General features: G+C 45.3%; 1 protein-coding gene across 3 annotated transcripts in view; it reads left to right on the top strand.

Moving 5' to 3' along the window:
- The window catches only part of BMP2 (bone morphogenetic protein 2), a 214660-nt gene that overhangs the window by 80853 nt on the left and 111166 nt on the right, over positions 1 to 22641 (top strand). For 2 of the 3 annotated variants that reach the window (XM_065682370.1, XM_065682369.1), the window contains exon 2: positions 19448 to 19561. The exons of the other annotated variant lie outside the window; for it this stretch is intronic. The gene's annotated coding sequence lies outside the window, so the exon portion shown is untranslated. The remainder of the gene's footprint in view (positions 1 to 19447; positions 19562 to 22641) is intronic. 3 annotated transcript variants of the gene reach the window in all.

The following is a 22641-nucleotide window of genomic DNA, read 5'->3' as shown; positions in this document are numbered from 1 at the left end:
CCATTCGATAGTCTGCTTAGACCTTCTAAATAGCAACAAGGAGTAGTTTTTCCCAGGTGATTCTGCCATGAAACCAGTAACTTCTCTTGAAAACTGGGCATATTTTAAGCAGAACTGTGATTTGTAGAGATAGAATCAGAGGGTTTGCCAACAAATTGTCATTTCTGCGTGTGGGGCTTTTCAGGTCAGGACCTTTATTTGTGTATGGTGCGGTGCTGAGCCCTCTGGTGGTGTTCAGCAAATAAAAACCACAGTGTAGAGTCTTCGTAGGAGTCAGCCAAATTCATCTCTGGTGTAATGGCCTTGAGGCAATTCAGGATGCATCAGGAATGAATGGTCCCTCTTGGAGAGAGGTGAAAAACCAGCCTTCTCTTGTGCCTGGAAGCACCTGGGGTGCTGCTTCTGTGTAGTGCAAACAATAGCTTGGGCACAGAAAAGCTGTGCTGAGGGAGAGAAAACAGCCCCATTGTTTCCCTTCTCCTAATAATGTTCCTTGTTCAGTATATTAAACAAAACTGATCTCTGAAGGTCTTTGTAGTGGTCCCACAGCTGTCATGTAGTTGGTCTGAAGTTGCCTCTTGGAGCCGAGTATTCAATCTGTCACCATTGCTTCACTCTGAACAAACCAACCAGATTAACTACCCTTCTTTTTTGGTAGGATAGAGCTGAATCATAGAATCACGGAATGGTTTGGGTTGCAAAGGACCTTAAAGCTCATCCAGCTCCAACCCCCTGCCATGGGCAGGGACCCCTTCCACTGGAGCAGCTTGCTCCAAGCCCCTGTGTCCAACCTGGCCTTGAGCACTGCCAGGGATGGGGCAGCCACAGCTTCTGTGGGCACCCTGTGCCAGCGCCTCAGCACCCTCACAGGGAAGAGCTTCTGCCTAAGAGCTCAGCTCAGTCTCCCCTCTGGCAGGTTAAAGCCATTCCCCTTGGCCTGTCCCTACAGGCCTTTGTAAATATAAATAATAATAAATAAACAAGCCTTATCTGGTCCTATCTGGGGACAGTTTCCTACAGCTGTTTCTTTCTTAGGGTGCACGACCAATTTAAGCCTGACTGTTAGAGATGAGTACGTACAAGTATCAATGTGTTCGCTTACAACGAAGTCTGTACTTGCTGCCGCTTATAGACCTGTTTGTGATGGAGATAACCGAAGGTTGGAGTCAGGGAAACAATAGGCAGGGGAATGCTGATGATTGAAAAGAGCCGATAAAAACTTACGTTAATGGTTCTTGCAACTTCATGTTGAGTTTGCAGATTTGGAAGTTTCGCTGCTCCCAGTATTGCAGACTGCTGTCAAACGAGGACAGAAGATTGATCTTAAAGGGCCTGCCTTGTGTGATTGCCTCCAGGAAACTGGAGACACTGATCTATGTACCTACAGTAGCATGGTACAGCACAGTGCAGGGGGGACTGCTCCCTGAGCGGTTCCTGCAGTGCCTGTCGCTTCTCCATGTATTTAGTAACAACTGTCAGTAAAGCCTTTCTCGGTGCCACGTTTTAATGCAGTTAGTAAGCATTTGGGTTAATGTGCTGGACAGGCTCTTGATGTAAGACACCTCTGTGCACCTGTCCACTTAGAAGGCTGATCTTACGTTGGTCTGTACTTCAGGAAGTGGCTGTTACTAATAATTTATTGAGTGCTGACAGCCTGTTCTCCTCTGTCCAAAATACCTCCTCCCTTATGAAGACTACATACTGAGTAAGGCAGACAGTGCCCTATAAATCATGATCAAATACAGCCATGCTGCGGTGATTCAATATGTGATTCATTTAAGATTGGAGGGGAGGAGGAGAGATGGGAAAAGATGGGATAAAAGCACTTCCCTGAAGAATGCTAAGTGTAGATCACAGATTATTTTCAATTAGATTTGCTGGCGTGTGGCTTTTGCATGCAGGCAGGAACTGGTTGTCATGTGAACTGTCTGCTTTATTCACGGGAGCAATGCTTAGATGTCCTTCTCAGGAGCTACTTAAAAAGCAGGTCTGTTTATCTGTAAAGGCAAAGAATTATGGATGTTGCTCTGCTTTTCAGCCCTAAGGTGATGTCTATTTTCACCAAGTTCTTGCTAAGCATTTGTTCTTGAATCAAAAGCTACTTTCAATTGATGAAAGCAATTAGACAATTTGAGGGTGGTTGCCTGTGTTAGGTCTGTCTTGAAGGATTTGGGGGTCTCTCAGAAACTCTACACTCCAGGTTTCTGATGTGTGTCAAAGAACTTGATTTAAGCTCCGATTCTGGGGCAGGGTGTGTGTGTGTAATGACACAGGAAAGGAAGTCTGTCTTTCAGTTGTGCTGTCTGAAGAGGTGTTCAGAAGACTCCGCAGCTTTTGTCAGCCTCGCTTTCTTCTGTGAACGACTTCAGAGTTCAAAGAGACTCATACAGAGACCTACCTCTGAGAGGCTGGTTTCCCTCAGGAGTATCAGCGTCAGCCTTTGTTGAGGACGACTGAGTTACTCTCCTGGATAGTACAGAAGTCAGTGGGACCTCTGTGAAAGCAACTGCATAGCAGGGCTCACAGCTTGACTCTGAGTTGGGTCCTGGTAATACTTTCAACCCCAAAGCGTCTGGTTCTGGACAGAGTCGGAAACAAGGTACAGCATTATCAAAGGGGCTGTTCTGATGTGGCAGGCTCTGTTTTCCCAGGAGTAGGAGTCCTTTGCACAGGCACCACAGGTAAAGTGCTTTAAAAGCATCTGCACAATTCGGGAGTCTATAGGTTCTGACTAACATTTCACAGTCAGTTAAAATGAGGCAGCTCAACTTTTTACTGCCCTCAGGTATCTGCCTTGCTTCTCTGATGGACATCACTGCCCTGAGACAGCAATGTCAGACCTACTGGGGAACTGCCACCATTTCCAGGCTGGCATGTTCAAGTTTACCTACAGCCTCCTTTCTTGGCTCATTTTCATGTGCTAGCCTGACTGTTAATGGTTGTGCTGCCTTCACTGCTCTGGCAGCCCCTGTCTGAGCCCCACAGAGATTCCCTTGCTTGTCTGCGGGATGTAGGTGGTTGTCACGTCAGTTGTGTCCCTTTGGCAGTTGCCAGTACACTCATCATCCAACCTGATGGGAAGTGGCAGCACGTTCAGCTCCCTCCTGGGCCTGCCACCCTCGTCCTTCTGTGCAGTCACCAGGGAGTGAGGGAGTGGATGCTGAATCTCCAGGGCTATGGCCCAGCTATGGCTCTAGATCAGGATCCTGAGTGCAGAAACTCCTCTCTGCTTTTGGCCATGCAGGTGCTGTGCAGGTGATCTGTTCAGCATGCCTGGCTGGGCAAATGGAGCTCATCCAGCAGCTCTGCCAGGGGTCTTCTGTACAGGTGCCAAGAGGGAATCTGCATCCGTGCTTCAGTTTGGATCGAGCTTGAGCTTTTGAAGTGAATCTTTCTACTAGCACACTTCAGTGAACATCACAGAGTGGTCCTGGACTGCTTTTGGATGCAGCTAAACCAGAACATATGCACATAACATGCTCTAAATGCTGACAGGCATTCAGTTCCTACGTTTAGGAACAGGGTAGAACTCAACACTCTTCTTTTTCCCTACATCCCCCTGTATCTGCTCATCTAAATGTGGCTTTAGACTGCTCTTAAGGATGGCTCTCAGGCTGCTGTGTTCCCTCATGCCCAGGGTCCTTCTTCAGTATGGTCTGTTTTCAGATGTATTCCAACCCAACACCGGCTGTTATAAACTGTGAGAAATCTTCACAAAATTAGAAAGTAGTATGGAAAAAACCCCAAGAACTTCCAAATTCTGCTTATTCAATCAGGATACAGACCTGAATGACTCAGAAACACTGGATTCACCCCTCCCCTCTCTTAAACCGTGAGTGCTGCTTCAGCACATCCATGGTGGTTCTCAGAGTACCAAACCTCAGTGGTAGCTCCTGCCCTGGGCTTGTGGTCATAAAAGCAGGGAGGTTCCTGCAGGGTAAGGTGAATCTCAGCTGGTACCAGGGAGAATTTTCACCTGGGGGGACCCCGGGCACTGTCTCACGCAGGACAGCATGTCAAACCATTGCCTCCATCCCAGGTCTCTGCACCAGTTTGGGCTGGCAGGTTCATCTCTCCTCAAGAGGGCAGCAGGACTTTAGGGAGGGCACCTGTACTGTGAACCTGCAGCCCTTGCAGGAACTAGGGTCATTTGGGCAACTCTTTCACAAAGAGGTGAATGTCTACCTAAGGCATCTCAGATCTGTGTCAGAGCCATCTCGAGGGGCTTGGTAGCTCAGATTATCCTGTCTTTACACCAGGGATTTAACCCAACTTCAGTGCAGCAACGTGGGCAGCCTGTGCAAAGCGAGCTGGCCACCTCTATGACTGAGGGTGGGCAGGAATCCCTAACACAGTGATGTCCAAAGCCAAGGAGAGCTGGCTCCTTTAAATGCAAGGCACCAAGACCAACTCTGAAACAGATAGTTTTCATCTGTGAGTCACCAGCACATGTCAGCTTGGGTTCCTCTCCCATTTCCCAAAGCTTCCTGGTATGAATTCTAGCAACATTGCAGCAAAGCAGTGAAAGGTTACTGGTATTGTTAACCTCCACATGCAACGTGTGTCAACACATCCCAAACTGTAAGTAGGAGGCTTGTGAATTCTCAGCACTCAATATACTTGTCAATACACATTTATTCTCCACTCGGCTTGGACTTAACGATCTAATCAGGGTTTATTCGAAGGTAAATGATCTTAACAGAAAATACAGTTTAAACTGATGAGGGCTTTGTATAAACACACATGTGCACACACACATGTTTGTGTAAGATTCTCATTCAAGCTCTTGCCCTCTTCTCTCTAAGCCAATATTACTGTATTTTCTAGGGAATCAGGGGGAAAAAATGGATTCTTTTTCTTTTTATTAATCAAAGTATATTTTCAAGCAAAATGATTTGAGCATCACTGGTTTTGAGTGTCAGGTGATGGCTGTTAGAAAACCAGGTATGCAGCCAGCAGTCTCAAGATGTGCTTCATGGATCATTTCTTTGTCTTTTGAAGAACTGTCCAGGCAGTGAAGCTGGTGGATCAGCCCATCCGTTGCTCCAAGAACATGAGGTAGGCTGTGTTTTGGAGTGCTCCTGATTAGCAGTACTTTTAGAGTCATTTGAGTACTACTAATAACACTTAAGTATTATTTAAGTACTAGTATTTAAGTACATTTAAGTACCATAATAGTATATTTAAGTACTAACAGTAATACCTAAATGACTTTAAAATGTCATGAGGTATCCCTGGACACCTTTGTGCAGTGTGTTCCCTGTGTGGACATGAGGTGGGAAAGGTTCGGAGACATGCCGTGCACTTAACCTTATGCGAAACCATTTGTTACTCGTGTATACCCTTCAGGACTCTTTAGGAACCAGAGGGCAGGCAAACCACCAGCAGTCCGAGTCGGCCCATTCCTATTGCTTTGATCAGCCCTTCCCACGTACATTTTGCATGTGGGAACAGGATGGGAGATGGTTTGTAATGGGAGAAGGGACAGATCAGTGCGAAAGGCTGCTAAAATGGGGTGTACTCAAGAGAAACGCTTCACCTGGGCAAGGAGGGAGCTTGCTCTATCTGCTACTGAGCTAAACAATGCCCAGGAATGTTCCTGGGCCGGGAGCGTGACTGCCCGCCCTGGTGCACTGTTCCAACAGCCCCTGGTGAGGTTTTGGCATGCGCCAACCAGCGCTGCCGCGGGTGCTTTTGGAGGATGGGTTGGCAGCAGGCGTGTTCAGGGACCGTCCCCAGCCAGCGCTTTGCATGCAGCCTCCCTGTTGTGCAGGGTGAGGGTGTTTACTGGCGGAGGCTCAGGCCCTTCCCTGCCAGCTGGCCTCCATGCCCAGGAATGTTCCCAGGCACACTTAATTTGCTTGTAGAGATAGAGCCTCATGTTAACAGTTATCATCTGTCCCTGAAGCTCGCATTGCTGCGCTGAGCTAGCGTGGTGCTGCCTGCACACAAGGGTTTTGCTGCACGGGGTGTTAAGGCTCATGATGCACGTGCTGGAAATCAGCTCAAAGTGTCTTCACTGAGAACCCTGACACCGACAGCAGCTTTGTAGCAGCAGCATCATGGGTATGTTGCTACTGTAAGTGCTCCAAGCAGTGCTGCTTTTGGGACCACAGCAGTGAAACCCCCCCCTTTATGGTAATTCCAACAGTTTAGGTTGCTGTGCCACTTTTTCTTACTTACTTCCCATTAAGTTTACTTTGGAATTGTTGTTTTCTGATGGAGAAATCCCAACCTAAATGAATCGAGTGGAAAGTTCTAACTGATTCTATGGGGATAGGATTTTGCTGCAATTTCCTGTATCCATCAACTCTCTGTATTACTGGTTATTTTATTCAAGATGCATTTCTTGTGTTCTTTTGAGTTATTTTCTTCCAGTATTTCTCAGTGTGCTGAATCTCATGCTATAATTTCTCTTCCTTCTTTGCTGTTCAGTTGTGCCTCTCTGCATCTCCCTTTCATTATGCAAAAAGTCTTTGGTGTGTTCATGATATAGGTACTGAAAACGTATCTACAAAGTCTAGGGCAGCACAGATCACACAAAATAACAGGTCTAGTGGAAAAGTTCTGCGAGGCAGTGTCTCCTTTTGGGTTGAGAGGCGTGAGCCATATGTCAGGGTGCCTACACGTGTACAACTTCTTCATTGAGGATCTGGAGGCAAAACAGAACATTTTAGATTAGACATTAGGCAGAAGCTCTTCCCTGTGAGGGTGCTGAGGCGCTGGCACAGGGTGCCCAGAGAAGCTGTGGCTGCCCCATCCCTGGCAGTGTTCAAGGCCAGGTTGGACACAGGGGCTTGGAGCAAGCTCCTCTAGTGGAAGGTGTCCCTGCCCATGGCAGGGGGTTGGAACTGGATGAGCTTTGAGGTCCTTTTCAACCCAAACCATTCCGTGATTCTATGATATTTTAGCCTTCTATTCAAAAACCATGGAGATTAGGACATGCTTCAATGATAGGACACCAAATTTACAGCAAGCTGTTAGTCGTAGGTGAGCTAGCCACCAGATGTTGTGATGGGGGAATGACGGTGATATAATATCTAATGTATTCTTCATTAGGTGTCTGCAATTACCCTTTGCTGGTGACCTCTGTCTCCAAGCCAAGGCAAACTGGGCAGTTTGTTTTTTTATATATAATTGCAGGATTTCATTGATTACTTTTATAACCTGCATAAGGGGGTCACCTGCAGGTATTGTTGGGGTAGCCACTTCCCACAAGTGCGCAGGGAGTAAGTTGGGCTGGGGAATACTTATGCTACAGGTTATTAGCTTTATTGCTTAAGAATAAACTCCCCTAAACATTTTATAGCCTTCTCTCTGAGAGACTTCTAAGAGCTAAACTCAGTGAACTATTTCATATCAAAAATGAACAGATATATGGCATGGTGACAGCCCCCTTGGACACAAAGCTACCACCTTCTCCCCCTGTAGTCCCAAACTGCCAGAACAGGCATAGCTATTCCTGTGTCCTCCCTTTTGATTTATTTTGCTTAGGTGGAAAGCAGTCACAAAGTCTTTTATTCACAAAAGAACTGCTCAGCATGATGCAGGTGACTGACATGCAAATAATGCGTCTGGGCTGATTTTGCAGTAAATAAAGGAGCAAGTAGGCCCCCTGCGTCTTTACTACTGTTATTTATGCTGATGAGAGGCTGTGGTTTTGAAGGTAAAGCTGTTCCTGATTGCTCAGTGGGAGATGAACATCTGAAATGCTTATGGTATTGAAATCTCTGCCTGCTCCATCTGAGCAAGCATAGTTTCACTTGGATCCAAAATGGCAGCAGTTCAGAGCAGAGGCATTACCCTTGTCTTAAATGCATATGTTATATATCCCACCGTAATGTATATCCATATATATCATTTTGATCCACTGTTCTAATCTGATTTGGTGGCTACAGCGCCTCAGTGAAGACAGAAGCAGTTACAGAGCATGATGCAGTGCACATCTCCCATATGTCCTTATTCTCCTCTGGACCACTAGCTCCAGAGCTGAATTAGCCACCTTTTTGAGAAGAAAAGGCCAATGGCCTAAAGGAAAGTTTTACGGTTTAATGAAACAGTAAGAAAATAAATATTAAGTTCTTTGTGAAAGAAATGAAAATGCAAAGCACACAGTAGTCAGCACTTTATGACCCATGAATTCCTTTCTCTTGCCCCGCAGAAAGCACATGTGTTCCGCAGTAGTTGGGCTGAACCCGTTGGCAAATCTTTCATTCAAGGTAATGGTGCAAGGTCAGGAATTTGGGAAGAAAGCTGGGAACAGCAGATGAGACCTGCTGAGACATAAATCCAGCCTTCTGCTCTCGTGGGCTCTGCACCATTAAATCACTTCCATAAACTTTTCAAACCTCCACCAGTGATTGTCAGGGCTCTTTGTCCTCGCAGCTCCCCTTGGCATGCTTTTCTACTGACTCACCTTCTTCTCAGCTTTTGCCCAAGTTAATTCATGGCTGTAGATGCTGCTTTGTTCTTGAGCCAAAGCTGTTCTTTAGCCTGCATGGATCTCCTTTCTGCTGTGCATCCTTCTGACATGGCAACACCAGCTACACTCCCTCTACCTTTCACTGGCAGCCAAAGTCTTCTAGTCATCTGCCAGGGATGGGGCTTTGATTTTGCTATAAGTTTGCCCTATCCCAGAATTCCTACTTAGTGTGAAGACTGGAAAACCACATAAGGTAGCACCACTCTTAGTGTCACCTCAACAAATTCTAGTGGTGACATCAGCTCTGAGATGAACTATAGTGTTGCACAAATATCAAACCAAACCCATTGACTGTGTATTTCTTTAAATTACTTTTTGTGTTCAACGCCACGCAGCCATTGTGAAGTATGTTGCTGCTGCACATGGTGGTGTGTATATCACACCATGGTGCTCTCCTGGCTACCAAGAAGGTTCGTTGTGGGCCACACAACTGGCACAGGGCTCAGGATCTGGTTTGGGTGGAAACTGAGTCAATGGCTCGTACTCTGTTCAGTTCTGGGCTTCTCTGTACAAGAGAGATACTGAGTTGCTGGAGTGGGTCCAGAGAAAGGCAACGGAGCTGGTGCAGGGCTTGGAGCCCAAGTGTGATGGGTAACGGCTGAGGGACCTGGGGGGTTCAGATGGAGAAGAGAAGGCTCAGGGGGGACCTGGTCGCTCCCTACAGCTGCCTGAGAGGAGGATGGAGCCAGGAGGGGCTTGGCTCTGCTCCCAAGGAACAAGGGATGGGACAAGAGGAACCGGCCTCAAGCTGCACCAGGGCAGGTTTAGATGGAGCTGAGGAACAATTCCTGCCCCAGAGGGTGCTCAGGCATTGGAACAGGCTGCCCAGGGCAGGGCTGCAGGCACCAGCCCTGCAAGTGTGCACACACCGTGGAGATGAGGCCTCAGTGCCCTGGGTTAGTGGTGGCCTTGGCAGTGCTGGGGAATGGTTGGGCTTGGTGACTTTAAAGGTCTTTTCCAATCCAATTGATTCTGTGATTTCTGTGGTTACTTGTTTCTGTATTTCAATGGGTTCAGTTTTTCATCACTAATGTCACCATTCTCTATTTCAAGATAATTACGATTCCTTTATCTATTGAGTTTATAAAGTCTTCAAGGCAGAATTTGCCAGTTTCTGTGGGCAGAGTCATCACTGAACACAACAGGATCATGACAACTGAAGGCTTTTAGAGAAACAACTATAATGTGAACAATTGTCATTGCAGGAGCGCTTCCAAAGTAGTAGTTTTCAATTGGTTTTATGGTTGTGCTACCCAGGTAGGCTCAAATCAAAGTATTTCGGCCTCGGTCCTTTTGAGCTAAGCCTTTATTGATGGAAATTTTCCTGGAACACTTTTTTTTCTCGTGGAAATTTAATTTTCTACATTAAAAGCTGTATTTCTCACACATGAAGTGTGTGTGCTTGTTCATTGTGAAGATAACAATGCGGCCAATGAATTGCATATGCCTGGGTAAACTCTAAACACACAAGTCTAACATGGAATATAAATCTAAATGTCTTGCACATGCTATGCAAATTCAAGAGTCTTCAATAGGGCCCTGTTTCTCCAAGGAGCTGATTCCAGAAGAGTCTGAAAAAGCAGTGGAATAGCTTTAACATTATTAACCCACATAAAGCCCCCTGAATATAGCACAAAATCACTGCTGTTGATATTGGCTCCCCCATGGAAAGAAAAAGGGATCAAAGGGTTTTTTTTCCCCTCAAAATATTAGCCTTGAGTTTGTTTTCGGATCTTTAATGTAAAATTGCATTTACTTTCTATGTTTTCGAGACTGAGGCATTATTGTTACTCCAGGTCAGTAGGCTTTTTATAATCACCTCATACACTTGCATCTATTTAGCTCCTTCTCCATGGCAAGGAGATTACTTTCCCTCCAAAAAATCAGGGTCTTTTCAAAGAAAATACCTGAGAGAATTGCACCTTTATGATCATTCATAGATTTGTTTGTAAGGTTAGAACCCCATAAAGTGTTCAGAAGTGGTTTAATTGCTAAGCTGAGAGTGGCTTGAGCTAAATGGCTGGATCCCAATGCTTTGTTCGTTTTCTGTTCGGGCAGATTGTAATTTTGAGTGCATTATAATACTGGGTTACTCAAACAACATGAGAATGTTCATTTCAACAAGAGCAGGGCTAAAGCTGGGGTTTTTGAAGGATGTTACATATTGTCTTTTAATGTGACAATTTCAAAACGATGCCTGCATATTCCTGTCAAACCAGAGAGAATTATACTGCAACTTAATGGGAAGTACTTGTTTAATACTGCAGACCAAAACACAAAGGAACCTTATCTAGTCCATCTTGAGCTTCTGCTTTAGATCTTTGCTCACCAGGGACCACCCTGGCTCTGGGATTTGGTACAGCCTTGTGTCCTGGTTTCAGAGAGATACATTGGGACTGCTACCAGTCAGTGTTACTGTTCTGCTCCCTGGACATGCCCTTATTGGAGGTGAAGGGATGTGAAAAAAACCCTTTTCTATTTCAGTTTTTTAAACTAGACTTCCAACTCCTCCATCTACCAGGGGGAATCATAGAATCCAGACTGGTTTGGGTTGGAAGGGACCTTAAAGCTCATACAGTTCCAACCCCCTGCCATGGACAGGGACACCTTCCACTGGAGCAGCTTGCTCCAAGCCCCTGTGTCCAACCTGGCCTTGAACACTGCCAGGGATGGGGCAGCCACAGCTTCTCTGGGCACCCTGTGCCAGCGCCTCAGCACCTTTACGGGGAAGAGCTTCTGCCTAAGAGCTCATCTCAGTCTTCCCTCTGTCAGGTTAAAGCCATTCCCACTTTTCCTGTCCCTACAGGCCTTTGTCCAAAGCCCTTCTCCACCTTTCTTGTCGGCCTGTTTAGGCACTGGAAGCTGCTCTGAGGTCTCCCTGGAGCTGGCACTGCAGAGATGAATGAATGCATTTGGAACAGCTCGGATCCTGGGTGACACCAGCAATTCTGTTCACTGCTGAGAAGTGCTGTCAGTTATCCTGCTTCCCCAGAGTCTTTAAAGACAGCTGGAAAACCATTGGATGGTCATTTTTCTCATGGCTTAAGAACTGATGGGGAGCAGTTCTGTCCAACCTTCAGCCTAAAAGAACCAAATCAGCTAACAGAGAGGCAATGGCAAGAGCCAGGATGGCTTCTTTCTCTCCTTCAATATTAGGACCCTCTCCTGCAGTCACGGTGTTAGATGGGAGGTCTTGCCTGAGTGAGGAATGTGGCACAAAATGAGTTCCTTAAGGCAGGATGTTAATTGCTGTTGAGAATCTTTACGAATGGGCTTCTTTAATGAAGTGATTTGTTGGTCCTAAGGAACTGCTTTATCTCATCAAGTCCTCAGCACAGGAAATCTAATGTGAAGGTTTGGTCCAGCAAAGTATGCTTGGCTTGAAGAGAAGAATCACACTTTGGGAAAAAAAGGCATAATGGAATGTTGAATTAGTAATGGCTTTTGCAGCTTGTTTGCAGTTTGATCTTCCTATGCTGTAAAAATCAGTTCAGTATTTGATTTCTGGGGCTTCATTTGTGCCTTTGCTTGGATTATTTTTTAAAGCATTTCTTCTGCTTGGAAGCGTTTGTTTCCTACAATAGGAATTTCCTACAAAGAATAATATTACAATGGATGGTTTGCATTTGGCTGCCAGAAACCCCAGCTGTTGGTAGGAGGATATTCGGAGCAAGTAAGTAATGCTGAGACTGACAGGAGGCTGCCTTGAAACTCCATGAAACATGGCTTACCTCTTCAGTGCTGGAAAGGGTTCTGCCTGTGTTACCTGGACTGTTACAGGTCTGTTCACATACTCCAGTTAGATGAATGCTGATCTGCTTGGTTGGATTGGAATCACTCAGCTATGTGTGTGCTGCAGCTCACGTAAACAGGCTCAGACTATCTTTACATGGAGTCTCTTGGGCTTTGCTATTGATATGGACATGGGAAGTTGGAGTTCAGGAGTGCGGTCTGGTACCAAGAGCTGGATGACCTGTGCTGAGCTCCGTGCTGTGTTAGCTGTGCATCTCGGTCTCCAGACAGCTAGGTAAGGCTGTGTCAGCTAAAGCTGTAGAGAGGTGTGCTCAGCAAGCTTGAAGTGAGTGAGGATACTGGTTTAACACTCACTTTTGTACCCTGCTGTGAGGGTAACACACCTTACTGGGCCCATAGAGGGGTAGAGAAAGAGTTACATCCACTGAGATGGTGCTGGTAGGTGTCTCCACACATTAGTTTCCTGTTTCAGACATCCCTGAACTCCTCCGCACTCAAGCTCACTAGGTTGCATACCTACTCTTACCAAAGGGAAGCTGATGCGCAGAGAAATGAAATGATTTGCACAAGGTCGGGAATGGGAGAGCTGAAGGCTGGCTCCAAGTCTCTTGAAGCCACGCCAGCACCTCGACCACAAGGCCACCATTCCTTCATAGCATATTTTCCTTTGACTCTAACAGCTCTTGCAGCTGGCTGGCTTTGTAGAGCAGATCCAAAGCTCACTGAAGTCAGTAGGAGTCCACTTAGGGAGTTCCAGCAGCCTTTGGATCGCTCCATTTAGGTGCCTTTTTCCTATACACTAGAAAGAATACTTCTGTCTTTTAATGCTCCCTTTACCTGTCCCAGCTGTGTATTAGGGAAGCTGTTCAGGATGAGATGAGGGCTGTTTATTTTACCTTGTAAGGACCCCTGGCAACTGTTTGAAAACACAGATAGAAACCAAGGTTATTGCTCCCATCTCCCCACTGGAAACCTCTGCTCCCTCAGAGCACAGCTACACAAACAGCTGGTTTGGCATTTAGCACAAGGGAAGGAACGGAAGCGCCTGGCAGGGTGGTGGGAATGAGCACTTGGAGGTGATGGGGGAAGGGCCAGAGCCCTGGAGCAGAGCCGGTGCAAGAAGCTGTGCTGGATGCTCAATCCACTGTTTGGGTGGCTGCAGCCCCTTTGAAGAGATCAGAACTATCAGATGTGGGTGGGAAGGAATCTCTTCAGCTGCTAATGGAGTGTTATCATTAGTGTGATTGCTGATGGCCCAGCGTATCTAACAGCTGTATGTGAACATGTCTTGTAGCTCTCCAGGGTCAGCAATAGCCGCTGCCCTATCCCCAGGCTGCAGAAATGATGGGTGGGAATTCACTGCTTTTGTTCCATTCCTATATTCCTCCACATGACCTAATACCCATTTTCCTCAGCAGACTTATCCCCACTCATGAAGAATTTGATCCTGTGCTTTATGAAATCAGAGGCTAAGTTACCAGTGGCTTCTGTGGCATGGCTTCATGCGGTATTCTCTGTGAGGGAGGCTGTGCAGAGCTGGACACAAAGCTGACATGCACCAAAACCTACCAAACCTTTAGTTCTATTTCTGTGTTTGGCTTTTGATCTTACCCAAAGACAATGGAAGCTGCCATTTAGATGAGGTAGTCTATTGCAGCTGCAGTATAGTTATTATCTTTAAAATTACAGACATGGGCTAGAAACTGAAACACGCTCCTGGCAGGTCCTCTGCTTGTTTGCTGGTACTGCTGGGGACCCCAGAGTCTGGATTTAGCCCAGTTTGCATTGAATCCTTAGTAATGGTTCAAGTGGGAGACCTAATTCCCCTGTGGGCCTGGGAGCTCTCTGCAGTCACAGAATCCTAGAATGGTTTGGGTTGGAAAGGACCTTAAGATCATCCAGTTCCAACCCCCTGCCATGGGCAGGGACACCTTCCACTAGAGCAGGTTGCTCCAAGCCCCTGTGTCCAACCTGGCCTTGAACACTGCCAGGGATGGGGCAGCCACAGCTTCCCTGGGCAACCCATTCCAGTGCCTCACCACCCTTACAGTAAAGAACTTCGTCCTTATATATAACCTGTACTTACCCTGTTTCAGTTTGAACCCATCACCCCTTGTCCTGTCACTACAGTCCCTGATGAAGAGTTCATCCCCAGCATCCCTATAGGCTCCCTTCAGACTCTCTGAAGCTGCTCTGAGGTCTCCACGCAGCCTTCTCTTCTCCAGGCTGAACAGCCCCAACTTCCTCAGCCTGTCTTCATACGGGAGGTGCTCCAGTCCCCTGATCATCCTTGTGGCCTCCTCTGGACTTGTTCCAGCAGTTCCATGTCCTTTTTATGTTGAGGACACCAGAACTAATCAGTGAAAAAAAATAGTTACTGCCGGAAAGCGATTCAGAAATTTAGCTGGGATTCAGGTACCTGCAGCTTTCATGGTCCTGTGGTCGTTTCTGCTGACTGTAGGGGGAGTTGGGTGTAGGTAAACTCCTGATTTAAGCAGTTTAAAGTCTGAAGTGCCTGATGTCAGGCGAGATGGATTTGTGGGCTCAGAGCAGTGATTTCTCATGTCCCTCACTAAGCTTTCATGGAGCTGCTTAAATGCAGATATGTTGTTTAATAAGGGAAAGAGAAACCTGTGGGAAAACAAAGACTATCAATAATCACACGCACTTACATCTGGCAATAAAGTTCTGGGGAAAAAAATGAGCGCAGCAGCTTGTTGCCTTTGAAACTTAATGCTATTAAAATGTTCAACATGAAGTTTCTATTTTTAAAATAGCAGTTGAAAGAAACGTGCAAGATTAATAAGCAGCTAAATTGAAACCACGTTGGTTCATAGGTAATACAGACAAACACTGAGTTAATGGGGAAGCATTCTTGGGGAGAGCTGTGTGTGTGCTCCACTGCTTGTTTGGGTTTTGTTTTGTCTTTCTTAGAAAGCAGAAGGGGGCAGAAATACCAACCTCTTAAATCTTTTATTTCCCTTTTTAGACTGTTGCTCAGTTGAGTTTATGAAGCTTTCTGAAACAGCAGCCTATGACAAGTAAAGACACCATCTACCACCCCAGTACATAAGGAGTTGCTAATATAAACCGTTCCCCAGGAGAAGCGGACAACAGGGCTGCCTGTGGAAAGCCTTAAAGACAAACAAGATGTGTAGCAATCATGGAGGAAGTGATGACAAGGAGATTGGAGTACTGAGCTATTTACTTGGAAGGGAGAAGCCATCTGACGCAGGTGTCCAAGACAGCTGCAGGTCTCTGTCTCTATTGATGCTGTTGGAGCAGTTCAACTTAGAATAGACAGTTCTCCTCTAGCTAAGAAGCAGGAGAGAGGAGCTGCACCTCCAAGGAAGTGTTTAGAAAAGCAGTTGCAGACAGAATTTGTTCCAAGATGACCACAGTCTCATGCTAATAACCATAATTGCCAGCCTAGAGCTTTGGGTAGACTCTAGTTCTTGATATTAGATGAGAAAAAGGGAGTTTGAGCAGGGAAGTAGAGTGTTGGTAGGTTGGAGAAGCACTTCACTTTCATTGGCACTATGACCATTTACACAATGTCAAGATCTGCCCCACTGTCTGCACTGGAGTTAGGATAGTCCGTGCCAGCAGCAGAGCTGTCCCATATGGCTTTTATTTTCCCCCAGATCATTATTGGGATTTTTTAAGTCCAAAGGGAACTGGCTGTGTGGTAATAACAGAAGAATGAGCACTGGAGGACCTTGTTAGCAGCCCGAAGGAGAATATGCAGATAGTTGTTCCTGAATTGTTAGCAGGAGCAGTGAATGCTCCCAGCAGGAGCTGTGTATGGAATAACCTGCCGTGAATAAACTGCACAGAACATCCAATGTGTATTTACATAAGGGAGACGTCTGTAAAATATTAAAGTAATAAATGTATATATGTACGTTCACATGTGCATTATTACCTTACACTAATACTCAAATGTGGGCTCTGTGTTTCATTATGAGTTTGAATCAAAATGTATCTTTACAGGGTTGAATTAAATGTGGTATTAAGGCATGATCAACAGCATGCTGAAGATAGCAGGGTGTTTTCCATTAGCTGTGGCTTGCATTAGTGAAATGCCCCAAGACACTCGCTGTGCTCAGAAACGTCAGTTAGAGATGGTTCAAGCCTTGCACCCTTGCCATTGGCACCATGGCATAAGGAATGAGCAGAGAAGAGCAGACCTGTCCATGCAGTGAGGGGGACAGAGATGAGAAAAGAACCATGGATTTGTTGGAAGAGAAGGACAAGATAAAGCCAGGGCAATTTTCAGCTCTCAGTCAACTCCAGTGATGGCCTCAGCCTCCTTCCTTGCCAGTAAGACCGGTAGATGTGCTTCACAAGGCCAGGTTTCTGGCTGCTCCTCCAAGGATGCTCTCATAAGCTTTGGGTCTTAGATTTGTGGTCACGGTTTGTGTTTTATGAATCTCATTTCTTTGATGATGGAGATTAGTAAGAGGGATGGAGTCATTGATGAGAACCTTGAGCGAGGCCATGAATATTTAGGGAGGGATTTTCTTGTGTTTAAGAACAAAACACCAAAATCTTCCCAGCTTACTGTTATGATTGAACTGCTTTGGTATATGAACAAGTTACATAAGTTGCAAAGCTTCAGTAACTTGATGTCTGCAAAGTGGAAGATGAGTACAAACTGCCCAGTGCTAGCACTGGTAATTAAATCCTTCTTTCCTGGCCAAAGTTCTGTATTAAAGCAAAACAAAACTCTCACTATTCTGAATGCTGGAGGAAGAAAACCCAATTGTTTCTCATTGAGCAGATGTCTCGTTTTCACAGGTCGTAGAACCCCAGACTGGTTTGGGTTGGAAGGGACCTTAAAGCTGATACAGCTCCAACCCCTGTCACGGGCAAGAACACCTTCCACTAGAGCAGGTTGCTCCAAGCCCTGTCCAACCTGGCTTTCAATGCTGACCCATTCAAGCACTTTGGACTCTCAAAGTGGTTGTTTAGGTGTTATATGTCATTGTTAGAGTTGATGGAAACTACAACTTTCTCTATTGAAGTATAACCTGAAGTCTCCAAATGAGTTTTCATATCCCATAGGATATCAGGTTACTCACTGATTTTGGAATGAGTTGGGCACTTGCTGTGCAGGGAATACTCTGGGAAGTTTTACTTTGGAAGCATCAAAACATTTTGGTCCTGAAACTTGAAAATATGGCATTCAAGAATAGTGATTTTATATGATTGTGTGTAAGAGTGTAATACGGAATAGGGTGTAACAGTATGCACACATGGTATGTATTAACATTTGTTTTCATGTAATGTATGTATAAGTTGAAACAATGGGATACAGTGATACGGTGAGAATAAAACACGAGTCAAGATTAGCTTGGGAAGTTGAAACATTCAGCTGAAGTCAGGTTCTGCAGGACAATTTGGTTTCCAAAAAAGAAGGGTATTTATTATGTAAAACTCCAACATCAAACTGCTCCTAGCTTTCAACCAAGTTTCATTAGAATAAGTGAAACCAGCGATGCCCAACAATTTCCATTGAGGCAGCCCCTAATGTTGTTAAACTTTTACCATGCGTGCTGAACTCGTACATGCTGAGGTCTGCTTCAGGCTGAATTGCCTTGGAAATGATCAGCAGAAATGCTTCAGCAGTTTCTGACGCTGAGCACAGGGAAGAATACATTATTTTGCTCACAATAAAATCTGTTACAGCTGTCTTGGAGAAAAGCCTTAAAAAGGACTGGAAAACAAGGCACCGAGATGGACTTTTTGCCTCCCATGTGTTTCTCAAGGTGTGAACTTGTTCACGTGTTCGCTGTGTTAGAGCTCAGCAGCTAAACTAAAGGAGGGTTTGACTCGTATCTGTTTCTTTTCCATCACTTTTACTGGTCAAATGTGTAGGGAATGTTTGGAAGGAAGAGTAGCTGCAGGTACCCTGTGCTCTTCCTTTTTTACTAAGGAAAAGCCAGCTGGTGTGCAGAGTTTGATGAGTGGGACATGCGCCATTCTCTCTGTTGTGCCTACGACCTCAAGTCCAAGTTCTAACGCAGGCTCGGTGAGATGATGCTCTCCTTGTTGCCAAAGAGGAGCCAGCGGTGCCAGAGATGTAATCAGGTGGTGACACCGAGGGCTAGCGGAGATGTTTGTGAACATGGAAAAAGTAGTTCTCCTGGCTTTCCCAGCCGAGTGCCTGGCCAGAAGTCAGGTTTCAATTAGAAGCAGAGCTGAAGTATGTTTGCCTTAATGACAGATCCATCAGCTGAAGCGCAGATACTCTAACGAGAACGTATGCAATGAGGTTATGTGCGTGCTGCTAAGTCATTTGACAGAGGTGCTTACTGGAGTTTGGTTAATGAAGATGGATGATCTCTGCTTGCTGAGAAGTGGCATCAATGAACCCAGATTTCTGATAGAAATTAAGATTAATTTAAGATTTAAATTTAACATTGCTATAGGATAAGGGAAACAGCCTCCTTAAGCGGCACCAGGGCAGGTTTAGATGGAGCTGAGCAACAATTCCTTCCCCAAAGGGTGCTCAGGCATTGGAACAGGCTGCCCAGGGCAGGGCTGGAGTCACCATCCCTGCAAGTGTTCACACACCGTGGAGATGAGGCCCTCAATGCAATGGGTTAGCGGTGGCCTTGGCAGTGCTGAGATAAAAGTTGGACTTGATGATCTCAAAGGTCTTTTCCAACCTGGTTGTTTCTATGATTCTATGTTACTGGCTCCAGCAGCACCACCACAGGGCACTGCTGCGTGCATTGCCTGCACAGATGTAACAGAATCAATAACACCGAGATTCTTTTAATTAATTCCTTCATTTTGGTGGAAATTATTGGAATCTCCTATTTCAGAAACGTAAAAATACTTGGTTTGTTTTATATCTGTTTGCCGTTTTTACCTTAATGGACAGAACTAGTTGATATCAATAGGAAAATACTTCATTGTCTGAAACCCGATTTCTTCAACCCAGACTCCCTTGTGTTAATCTGGTGCCATCCAAGTGTGAGCTCCTTTCTACAATTCATCCCCTTGAAGGAAGGATGATCTGAGCTCTCCTTTATTTTTCATCTGGTCCTGAGTTTGACCACATCAGGGCTAACTTTCTTCTCTTGCCTCACGTATTGTCCCCAGGGGCCTGTCACCTCTGCACGGGCTCTACCTGAGGAGTGGAATGTAACCTGGTTGTCCAGGGCAGGCCACTAATTACAGCTTTAATTTGATTGTGTTTAGGAGGAGACAGATATCCAGCTTTTTCTTACTTGTAACTATGGATCCGAAGAAAGGCATGATAGCAGATAAGGTGTGCTGACAGACAGGATGGCCCCATGGCAACTTGCCCATCAGGTGAGTAAAACCTGCTATTGATGAGCCCTGTGAAAGGATGACTGTTGCTATAATGATACATGTAGATAAATATAGCTGTGTCCACATACATATGCACCCATTACATACACACACATGTATGTGTTTCTATGTGTTATTAACAGAATCGGTTCCAAAGAGAGCTTGGAAAAGAGGAGAAAAGGTGTGGTTTGTATTATTCCTGTGCATACGCTTGCTAACATAATACATGCTTCATTTCCTCTGGGGACTTCTTAAAGAAGTTACTAATGCATAAGCAGTGCAACTTAAACCCCACTGGAATCCAGACAGTTTCTTACAATGCCTACAGTTTTGTGATAAGCAAAAATACTGCACTTTGAAGGAGCAGAAATCATCTATGATTTTACATGAAATGAGCTGTTGTTATAGGGTAAGAAAATAAAAGCAAAGGCCTACGAAATACTGCAACAGTTCTGCTCATTTTGCAAATGGGAAGCTGCGGTTTTATTAGTCACAAACGGTTGCAGCCCCATTGCTTTGAAAGGGAAACAGCTGATTTCTATCAGTGGAAGATCTGTCTTTGAGTTGTGGATGTTTTATTCAGGATTCTTGGACCGCAGCACATTCGAAATCACTGTGGTAGATTTACCATAAATATTCAGGTTCTGTGGTGCATTATTCCTTCAGTAATCCCATTAATTTTAGAGGCTTAAAAGTCCTCAAGAGGACAGATTCCCCTGGAAAGAGGAAGAGCTGATCAATCTGGAGTTATGGAGTCTTACCACAGCCTGCTTTCTAGTGTGGTGATGAACTTAATTGCTGCAGCATCAGCTCTGCTCCTTGTTCCATGCACTATTATTTGCCAACCGTGCTGGGTTGAATACAGCACCTCCTGAAACTGATAGGAGCCTTTCCCCTGACTTCAACAGGCATTGGGTGTTTAGGGATCTTGAACTAGATCAAATAGCAGCTATTAATGGAGCCTGGCCTTCTTCCAGCTTTAGCTATTGCCTGCGGTGCTTATACAATCTGCTTGGTGTATAATTTTCTCTCATTTCATAAAAGAGAAAGAGAATGACTCAGAGCTGTGCTATGCCACTTGGTAGTTTTGTTTGTGTATTGTCACTTACCTTTGTATTCAAAGAAGGTAAATCCAACAGCCGCCTAGTTACTGACCCTTTCTACATGTGTTTATGTGTATGAAGGCTGCTATTACATTTATGTGACTGCCCAAAAGGATCATGAAAGTTCAAAGCTGTGTTCATGCTCTCTCAAAGTACTCATTTTTCAATACTGGGGCAGATGTTTGGTGCTGTTGGAAGAATAACCACAAAACCTGGGACAACGGAAAGGTCCAGTGTTGGTGCTGGGGGTGTTTCAGAAATGGAGCTGGTTGGAATAGTCCCAGTTTTAAGAGTAATTTAAATATTGGGCAAAGGAAAAAAGTAATAAAGACAATAACGGCAAGAAGTATTTCAGTTAAGTAGATTGTATGTTCCTCCACTCTGTTGAGACTTGAAGAGCGGGGATGCACTTGATGAGGAGTCTCCCAGTGTCACAGGCGCGTGAGTTTGGTATTGCAGATGCTGTGCGTGTTTTCTGCACTGCTGATTGAAGAAGACACGAAGACAGCCTCCAAAGTTTGGTGGCTCTCATCACATGAAGAGGTTTCTCCCATTTCTCTCTATCTCCAGCAGCACTTTGTCCTGCTTTCTGCTTTTTCCCTCTGGTTCTTTGAATGAAACAGGTGCTTCACGGAATGACTGAGTGCTTCCAGCTCTAATCGCTGTCTCTCACAAATGGATCTATTGTGCTGTCTGGTGGATTAATAGGGGGTTAGGTGCTTAAAACAACAAACAGTGAGTGCAAACAGTGGGAAGGAAGGGGGAAGGAGTAAAGCTGCATGTGGCTGATGAATGAGATGAAGTCATTTATTTAGCAGGGGTGATACAGTAGTCAGGAGATACTATGGGAGGAAGGGCTTCTTTTAAGGAAATAGTGTATTGCACCACCAAGGACTCGTATTCCACCAGGCATGAAGCAAACCACAGCATATCTTAGTGTCCAACAAGAAAAGTTCCTTGGTTTTGAAGCCTTGGAGCTCAGGTGCAGTTAAAGAGAATAGGGGCTCATTGTTAAGGCAAGGATCAGCGCTCCCTTTTGTTCATTCCCCTGCCCCCCTCTCCTCCTTTGGCACTACAGTAATAATATCTTGTCACTCCTAAGACACACTGGCATACATCACGCTCACTGATGGATGTTCCATCAGTGGATGTACTAAAATGGTTTGTTTCTGTTGATGTATGTCTCTGTAGACTCCTCTAATGGGAATGTAAATAAATGAACCCTTCAGCAGTGATTTCTTTCACTGCAGTCCAGTTTAACCTCTGAGTGCCTCCCAATGCTTTAGTGCCTTAGGTTACTACAGCTTTTGCCTTTTTCTGGAGTTTCATGGGTTCCTTTTGCTGTGTGTGAGGGCAACTTTATACGGATGCAAGTAACTTACTGAAATTGATAGCACTAAATCAAGATTGAGAAATTAAGATGGGCAGTCAAGAAAGGTGAGGGTTTAATGTCCACTGAGGTAAATGGATTTCTCGTGGTTTCCCTGGGAACTGTAGGGGTGATGACGAGCTCTTGAGATTCGTTTCTGTTGTGTGAGACCTGGTTTGTATGCGGCTGTGAATCATTAAACTGGAACGTTTTTGCCATGGTCGGTTCTCACCAGTACATAGACACGGCAGGGGTATTTGTCCTCAAGACCCTGGAACTCAAAAGCACCTTCAGAAAATACCCAGAAGGAATATATTTACCCTTAATGATAAACCAAAACCAGCTCTCACACAGAAGATAGGCCCTAAGGCATTTATTCCCAGGAGATTCTTTTCACCATAAGCGTGCAGGAAGCAGGGTTTTGAAAGGAGATTAACACAGTTCTCCCAGCTCCACTCTGGACTTTGTAGTGCTTGGACTTGCACAGTTTACCTCCTGGCCAAGCCCCATTTCTTCAGCTGTCCACTTAAAGAGGCTTCTTTCTGTTCAGCCTGGGAAAGAGAAGCTGTATGGATACCTCAGAGCAGCTTCCAGTATCTGAAGGGGGT

This window comes from Lathamus discolor, chromosome 5 (genome assembly GCF_037157495.1).
Source record: "Lathamus discolor isolate bLatDis1 chromosome 5, bLatDis1.hap1, whole genome shotgun sequence".
Taxonomy (NCBI): Eukaryota; Metazoa; Chordata; class Aves; order Psittaciformes; family Psittacidae; genus Lathamus; species Lathamus discolor.
Note: the sequence above shows the minus strand (reverse complement) of the source record. Positions and strands in the feature narration are given on the sequence as shown.